The sequence below is a fragment of the Anoplopoma fimbria genome, chromosome 16 (genome assembly GCF_027596085.1).
Source record: "Anoplopoma fimbria isolate UVic2021 breed Golden Eagle Sablefish chromosome 16, Afim_UVic_2022, whole genome shotgun sequence".
In the NCBI taxonomy this organism is placed as follows: domain Eukaryota; kingdom Metazoa; phylum Chordata; class Actinopteri; order Perciformes; family Anoplopomatidae; genus Anoplopoma; species Anoplopoma fimbria.
In genome coordinates this window covers 14,755,452-14,764,605 of record NC_072464.1, presented here as the reverse complement: position 1 = coordinate 14,764,605, position 9,154 = coordinate 14,755,452, and positions in this window count along the sequence as shown.

Below are 9,154 nucleotides of genomic sequence, written 5' to 3'. Positions count from 1 at the left end.
GCTGTGACCTGTGTTACAGCATAATCTTAAAAGTTCTCTATGTGACACTCTTAATTATATAATATTAATATAGCAGCCAACAACTATTAACAATGTAAAGATATAGAGGTTAATGTCTACCTGACCAGAGAATAGTCACTCTCATTCTATGTTTGTGTGCATCAGTGTCAGACACTGTGGAGCACTGATCAAGCTGCATTACTTGACGCCTAAGAGTGAAAATGGGTTGTGTTGTCACAGAAGCGTAGCACCCACACTCAGTCAAACGCTGTTTGTTCTGTCAGCACTGTTGCTATTGTCATCATGGTTAGCGCTGTTAGCACTGTTAGCGTCCAGCCGCTTGCTCAGCCGTCGGGAAGTTAAGAGCTGTGTGGAGGCAATCCCTCATATAGAGCTCCTTCTAATGATTTATTTATTAATAATATAGTACGCATACAGTATTTAAGCACACACCCACAAATGTACAGCTGTCAAGATTACAGAGGCTGAATGTAGAGTAGCCCAGAGACTCATCTCTTTAAAGAACCTCCTCATTTACTGACTTTTCTCTTTTTCTCTCGTTAGTGGGCATTCAAAACAGTTGTGGGTGTCATAGGAAAGTAAGCAAAGAAACAGCTGGTGTTGCCCAAAACGTCAACAGGACAACATAAAAAACATTTTTTTTTTACAATCTATGAATGAGAAAGTAAATGCAAGGCCGAGAGATGCTGGGAGGTTTATAGCAACATCTGTAATGATCCATGATGGAGAAGAATGGAGCATAAATCAAAGAGACATCCCTCTTAAGACAATGGGAAATTAAATTGGGTAATGGAGTGTGGGAGTAAACTGTGGAAAAGCTTGCATCAAATTTCACCATGCATGCAGAACTATTGACAAAAACAACAGAAGTCCTGCTGTGAGGCTGAAATGTTCGTCTCTGAGTCTCCTACCCTGTCTTTTGAATAAAAAGGAAGGACATAATGATACAGCTAGTAATGTGAACTACCTTATCCGGTTATAGAATCAAGTTTTAAGACATTTATGACATTTATTTGTGCCTGCTACTCCTATATGAAGAGTTCCAGTCTCCAGTATGGCTTCCCAGTCCTGCTTGTTTTTTATTTACTTGCATATTTGTAGCTCCAGCCAGCCTTTAATGCTTCCAGGGACAGAATGAGACAGCCGCTAACAATGGTCCCACGTGTGTTTTGTATGTCCTCAACAATAAGCAGAGGCAGTGCATGATGACTAAAAATGAGCCTGACATCTTAAAAAATAGCCTCACTACAATCTCTGGGCAATAGGTTAAGATTTGTGGGAGTAAAAACATATCTCTTGGAGAAAATCTCCAGACCTTATTCAAGAAATTACATAACACGCCATGCGTGTGGAAAGTAACTTACTGTTGTTTTACTTAAAAGAGAGAAATTAGTTTTAGTTTTCTTGTCTGAAAGGTATCCTTGGTTTCCTGCAGCTGTGTCTTTGGCCATGTGAGGAAGCAGAGAGTTATTAGAAAACACTCTCGAGACATTTAAGAGACACCGACTGAAACAGTTTTGTCTTCATTTCGTGTGTGTTTTTTCAGCCAGAGGCAATACTGAGGCAATATCTGCTGCTTAACATTATTGCTCCACAGTGACCTTTGCAACGTGCATCGATGCAGCTTGAGAGGGTGCGAGTGATGGAAATACAGACGGCTTGACAGGATGGATCCAAACCATCAGGGAGATGATGGGTGATGATTATCTTGAGTGAGAAGGATGACAGAAGGCCCAAGACGGTCACCAGACATCTCCTGACTTAGCACTTAGTCAGTTTGAAAGGACAAACTGCCAACACGTGTGTTTTTGTGTGCATGTGGAAGTGTGAAGGTGAGTAAAACCTTGCACATTGTCATTTTGAATTTAAATCCAATTATACCAAATTAATTCAAACTATTTGCGTGCTTGTCTGCCTTTGCCATGGACACAGCTGAGCATGCAACTGCAGAGAGCTTTGACAAACTGTGAAAAAGAGTCAGACATGCTGATATATACGGAGCAGCATGCAGGTTTTGTACTTGGGCTGATGTTTCAGCTGGGGGCAAAAAAAAAGTAGAATCACGTTTTTGCTCTGAAGCTAATGTTGCTAGTTACAGCATGAGTAAAAACCAGGCTGCAATATAATTTGTTTTATCTATTGACTGTAAATCATGTTGCAGAAACAGAACTTTGCCATAATTGGTTGTGTGGCACAGGAGTTTAAACAATTAAAGTTCAAGTATCTGAAAATGCACTGTAGTATTTCCCAAGGTAAGTGCAGGGAAAAAACAGGATGTACTGTTCTGCACACATGGGTTTGCAGGGTGATAGGTGTAACAAAAGATTGAAGTGGTGATGTGCTGGGAGCAGGAGTGAGAGGACTCAGTGATCAGCCATCACCCTTCACAGGGTTGATTAGTCACGCCTGAGGATGAGGAGCGATGGGCTGTCACTTTCAGAAAGGCATCTCAGTGTAGGGGAAGTGGGGACGCTGGCAGCGAGACAATAGGCAGCAGAGGTTGAGTTGAGTACTGAGACACTTTTGTTTGGACCTGGCTGTGCCCACCACACTGAAAGCTCTTTAGACACACGGCCATCTTCTCCCTTTAATCCTGCACCCTCGGAGAGAATAAGCCTTTGTTCCTGCCTGGCATCGACACATCTGCTTGGAAACCTTGACTCTACTCCATTTGCAGCAGTAGTCTGTGAACCAGATACCAAGCCTTGTGATAAAGCCACTACAGCCAAATTTCTTTGCCATGGTATTTCCGGCATCGGTGCCCCATCTACCCCTCTGCCTTTTCATGGGCTCATGGGACGCGGAGGAGAGGCTGCATGCTTTCCTCAGAGATGGCTGCTGTCTGTTAAATAATTTAGTGCTGCCACAGAAAGCTCAGAACAGTGAAGGACACAGGCATTCATTAACTCATGGAACCCACTGATATTCTTTGTTGTTACTGCAAGGAAGAGGCGTTTCATACATCACAACAAATGGTAGAATAGCGAAGGTTAGATAAAGCCTATTTAGTTTACCGAAGTAACTTTGTTTCAATACCTGCAGTTTCACAAAGAACAGAATGCAGACTGCAAAAAGTCTTTGCTAAAGTTTGCTGACAAATAAAATGCAGGTTCAAAATAATTCACAGAGAGTTCAAGTTATTTTAACATTCTGCTCTGAGTAAATTGGGCAAATTAAGGGTTTGTTTATGTTGTTACATTTACAAGCCTGATCATTAAAGTACAAATGCAGAGTTAAATCAGGCAGCAGGATACAGTTGGGTGCATCAGCTGGACTCCTGCAGCAGTCAGGATGAGGCAGTAAAAAAGGAGGTTGATCAAAGGAAACTGCAACTAACTACTCTACAGCTCTAAATACTTTATGTGTTTGTGAATGGGGTTTTTTTCCGGGGTGGGTTGATGCTGGATGTGATGTTCATTAACTTTCTCTGTATGATTTTTGCATACGCCTCAGTAGCCCCATGCTACAATTAATCCAAATTATTGTAATTGTGTTCACAAGCCTCAATTCGCTTCACAAAAATGAGGAACCAACATCGGGGCCAGGAAATGGAGCTGAAAATAAAGACAAAGTAGCAGCATTGAAGGAGGAGGAATCAACACTAGGTGCATGGTGAAATGCAAAAACAAAATGGTTGACTTTGGACTGGTTTTATCATGTCGCATGTCACATGATCGGTATGGACAATTTAGTCACATGATTAGTTTAGTAGATAGTGTCATCTATAAGGATATTTAGGTCAAGTAAATTAATTTCAATCAAAGAATAATCAAAGCTTAACTTTAAATTATTGTCAGTATTATTTAAGCACAATGTATCACTGAAATGACAATTATGTGCTCTTCAAAGATCATCTTAATGTAGGACCTCTGTTTATTTGAACTGCTCGAAAATATAGTTTGACATTTTGGGAAATACGTGTATTCTATGCCAAGACACGTCTGTACCGTAAATATGAAGTAACAGCCACCGGGCGGTTATCTTAATTTAAAAATAGTCTTCATAATAATAATTTTACATTTCTGTTTATGAACATATTAAACAAACAAGATCTAACATGCTGGACAGGAGATTATTTTACTTTTTTCCCCTGGCTTCTAATCCTCATGCTAAACTAAGCTAACCGGTTGATATTTGCCCTTATTTAGCGCACAGACATGGTATAAGTGGTATCAATCTTCCCATTTAACTCTTGTCAATACAGCAAACAGGCGCCTTTCCCAAAATGTGAAACAATTTCTTAAAGTTACCTTTCCTAAAGCACATTCATTAAACATAAGACATTAGAATATGTCTGAATAAATTTCAGCCTGTTTGGACGCTTTTTTTTTGGTTGTGTTTTTGTGTGCACCTGTTCAAACAAGTTCAAAATAAAACATAAGTGGAGACAGCGGTAAGTGGTTAGTTTATATGATTTCCCTGTGTTAATGTGCATTTCTTTTCACCTTCTAAAGATCCTGATGAACTGAATAACTTCTTGTAGAATCACTAACAATGTATGATTCTGTAAGCTCCTATATTACCTTGAATAAGTGAGAGAGAAAAAGTAACAAAAGGAAGCTGCATAGAAACTGAAAATGTCTTTATGTTAACTGTTTGTCTCCCAGGGACATCTCTCCATTCCTGATCATAAAAGTTTCCCTCGTGTGTGATGTTCTGTTGCAGAAACCTTCACAGCTAAGACATGTTGTCCTTAAGGGAGCAACACTGCTGCCTCTTCATCCATTAGAAGTGGTGTGACTCTCTACAACACAACAACCTTTCATATTCATACCAAGTATCAAGCCAAACTGACCGCTCCATACTCAACCCCACCTAATCCCACAACAATGAAGAAAATTATATTAATGCACCGAGAAGCTGTAGGTCTGGTGCAGCCTATCAGCACCCACAGGCGAAAGGGGCTCAGCTGTCATTTACATGCTAATGATGTTAGTGGAGGCGATGAGAATGGGGCCAAGGCAGGGGGCCACGCTGTGCTGCAAGTTGAGATTTAATTTTTTTAAGGGGCCATGGTTAGGCACAGCGCACCCCAGCAGATACAACCCCACGGTGTGGAAAAACCATCTGCTGGTCCTCATCTGGTCCAGCCAGCAGGTCCATTTACACAGTGCTTAATCAAACGTGTCTGTTGGACGCTCCTCCTCCTCCTCTTCCTCTTCCTCCTCCTCCTCTTCTCTCTCTGGCACACATACGCTGTCAGGCCTCTTTTCAAACACAAATTAGCCGGTCTTATTTCCTACTGCTGAGCTGGCAGTGTCGTGCACCACCATTAAATGTCTGGCAGGTTGGAGAAGTCTTTAGTTTTTATTGTTAGCATTGAGCTATATGCTCCTTTTTGTGGGCATTCATGTGTTTTGAGTTGAAATATAGAGCTTTTCTGTGTGATGTCTGCGTATAATGTACCTTGGTCTTCATGAACATGTTGTGTCACTGACAGCAGGATTCAAGGCCATAGGCAACCTTCATTTTCACCCACACTCTCACTGTGTGGGGTAGGTGTAATGTCCTCTATTTAGATGCAATTCAAAGGTTGGTGTGGGTGTACTGCAACTAAAGCCATCCAGAGAAGAACAAGAAAAAACCCAAGAATAGCCTCCCACAGTAGAGCCATGATTGAAGTATGCTGGTAACAACACCAAACAGCTCTCACATGTACGCTTAATATGAAGCCACAGGCAGTAGCAGGTTAGCTTTGCTTTGCAAGAAACGGTCTATCACATAACGTAGTAATTAGTGAGATTAAGAGTTGCTAGAATGCAGATTGTGGTCCCTTTAGAAAAATCCTTGCAGTTTCCAGTCTTTACACTAAGATTAGCTGGCCTAGACATGTTTGGACATTTACATTACTGCTTATCTTTTCTGTATTTCTGTATAGTTGTTAAAAAATAATATGGATAGCTGTTGATAAATTCACTTAAAGAAGGATATGAAATAATATGATCAAATGTCTCAAGCCAGTGTGGAAAAATGTGTTGATGTTGGTGTAGTGTGACTTAAGACCCAAAGAAAAAAGAGAAATAAACACAAGAACAGCCTCGATCAACGCCAATAACCTGTGAAACAGATTATTGCGTGTGGTTGAAAGTTACACACTATAACATTTTAGAAACCCTGAATAAGGAAAACATAAAGAACCTCTTCAAGTTTCTATAACTTTAAACACATGATGATGTGTTTTTGAGGACAATATTTTCCTTCAGGATCTCCACGCACATTAATGGACCACAAAGCTCATCCTGGGGCACTATGATGGCTAAGATCTCATAATGCAATAATTCCCCCGAAACCAATGTTTTTTAAGGTTGACAGGCAGTAGGCATTTAGATTTAGAAAGCCTGCGTCCCATATTCTTTCAGTCCTATCTGCTCCAAGCAATCTGGGTCCAGTGCTGGCCTAGTTCTGTCCCTCTATTCTGGGCAACCTTTTAGAAAGTATTAAACAGTGGAGAACAATGCAATTTTTGAGCAGCAGCATTATAAAATACTCTCACAGATGAGAGCCACATCTGTCCAAGTGTTGTGGGAGAGGACTGGAGCAACATCAATCATGTGAATGTAGACTGTGATGCTAATCGACCCTCGTCTGGTGCAGACAGAGAGGAAATAGAGCTTTATGATGTTACAGTGTCTTAATGTTACATCTGTAATTTCTGTAATTCGATCATTTCCTGATTGTAAAGTTTTTGTGGGTGCATGAGGGTTGATTGACACGATGAATACTGCAGTTTTTGATTCCTCATAGTTAAAGTGACTGTAAGGCCCCCATTGGACACTCGAGCAAACCTCCTTTGATGAATTCATCGAGTGGTTTTAGCTGAACTGACCTTTGAATTTCGGACATGGTCTCTCCACAGGTGTTTTATTTCATTGCTGTGGGAGGATGAAAAGAAAGAAAATAACTCTCTTATCATAATGTTTAATGTTCTAATTAAATGTTCAGTATCTTAAGGGAAGAAGAACGTGTATCAATTTCTACGCTGCACTCCTTTTAAAATAAACCACAGCCTCTTATGTTCAGCTTAAAAAAATAAGTCAGATAAAAGAGAAGTAAAAGAAGTGTGCACAGAGAGTAGATACGACGGTAGTCAATTTTCCCTTTTCCCTGTTTCTGAAAATCAAAAGCCCGAAAAGAATAAAAGTTATTGGAGAAAAGATTTAACAGACTGAAAAGCAGACACTAGAGAAGGCGGCCATATTGACTTCCCTGGCTTTCAAGTTGAAAGCCAGTGTAGGCCTTCCCGACATCCTCTGACTCTTTGATGTGATTAAGATGGATTCAGACTTTCCCTCAGTGCTCAAAATACACACAATTGCTCTGCTAATGACCACTATTAAACAATGAAAACTGCAGAAAAGTAACCATGCATTAGCTTTTCTTTTCAACTGGGAATTATTGTGTAACCGTGAACTAATTTAACTCAGGATCATTGAGTGAGAAATGGAAAGTCCATTTTAAACGTACAGAAGGTGTTGCAAATTTCATGTGCAAATGTATTCATGCAGCACTTTCTCTAACTACAGAATCACCATCTAATACTGACTAATCCACAGCAACTAATCACATTATGGTATATCACTGTGAGTCATTCTGCCATCACACAAAAGCACTTGCAGGCTCTTCAGCAGACAGGATGGATCACCAAGTTGCTTTAAGCAACAAAAGGGGGAATACTTTCAAACACAGCCCTGTCTATCCTCACAAGAACTGGAAGCTGTTGTCTGGAGTTTGCAGGGAGAAAGTCACGCTCTGTGTGTAAAAAGTGCTCTAAATCCATTTAAAAGACGAGGGCAGACAGTGACGGAAAAAAAGTAATGAATATTTTACAGGCAGGGAGTGCAGAGCTGCTCTCCAGGTGACACTCTCGCGTTTATAGAGCTTATCAGAAACCCATAGCCCATCGAGCACGACCAAGGCAAAGCCATGTGTCTGATTGTTTATCAGCAGCCTGTTGGTCGTCCCCTGCTACCTGCTTACCGCCTGCATCAGGCCAATCACAGGGATGCTATGCTGTAAATTGGACATATAAATGACCCTTTTGAGGGAGTGCTGCTGTTGAAGTTTGGCTCTGAATGTCTCACATTAGAGATGAGGCTGTATGAGGAAGCTGTACGCCTGCAATATAGTGCAGGTTCCCTGAAGGGAGCTGATATGGATTTTCATGAGGTGCACTGTCAAATTATAAATGATGTTAACCCCTTAACTTCTGGTTTCCTCTTTTAACTTTCCCCTTAAGTAACTTTGAAGTTAGATTTTTTTTCTTTTATATTGCCCTCTGTTTGACAGATTCACATTCTGTATCTGTATCAGCTTGTTCCAGCTCTTCTTTGAAGCTACATGATTTTCACATGATGTTAATGGACATTTTGTGCTTATATATATATGAACTTATAATTTCCCCCAAAACTGTGATGTTCACTTGAAGTCAAAATAAAGTTCTGTTGATTTTTAAAAAACATGACGACATGAGTTTATGATTGTTGGGTGCATGTTGATTTGCCCATTATGCTTACGTACCTGGGGTAAAAACATGTTGGTCATTCATTTGTTTTTTTAAAACACTTACAGTATTTGGCATATCATTGACAGTAGATACCATTATACGCCAATTACTGTAAGTACATGTCAATTATATGTAAACATAGGCTATTATATTTACACAAAATGTACTGTTTTATTGGCTTCTATCACTGCTCAATGACGGCCACTTACCAAACACAATTAGTCAGTGCATTAATCCAAAATTACCATCACCTGCTACGCGCATAACATCACATTCTCTTAAATACCGTAGCTGTGTAAAACCCAACCAACCATTTTATAAAGAATAAATATTGTTGAATCATTTTAACAACATAACATTTTTAAATACATTTAGTTTGCGGAATAGAAGGTACTTAAACTGAATCAAATTAATAAAAGTTCAACACAGGAATTCTTTGTTACAGGAAATGCTTTTAGTTCATTCAGCCTAAAGCTTGTTCTCTTACTCAGGTGAACTGCTGGGGCTCCATGCTTTGATTTTGTTACTAAAACATCCTCTGAGTATTTGGGTTCTTGCTTGTCTAATACTTGGCCACTGGAGAGAAAGCGCAATTATATGAAATTAAAAGGAAATCTCCGAAAAGAAGCT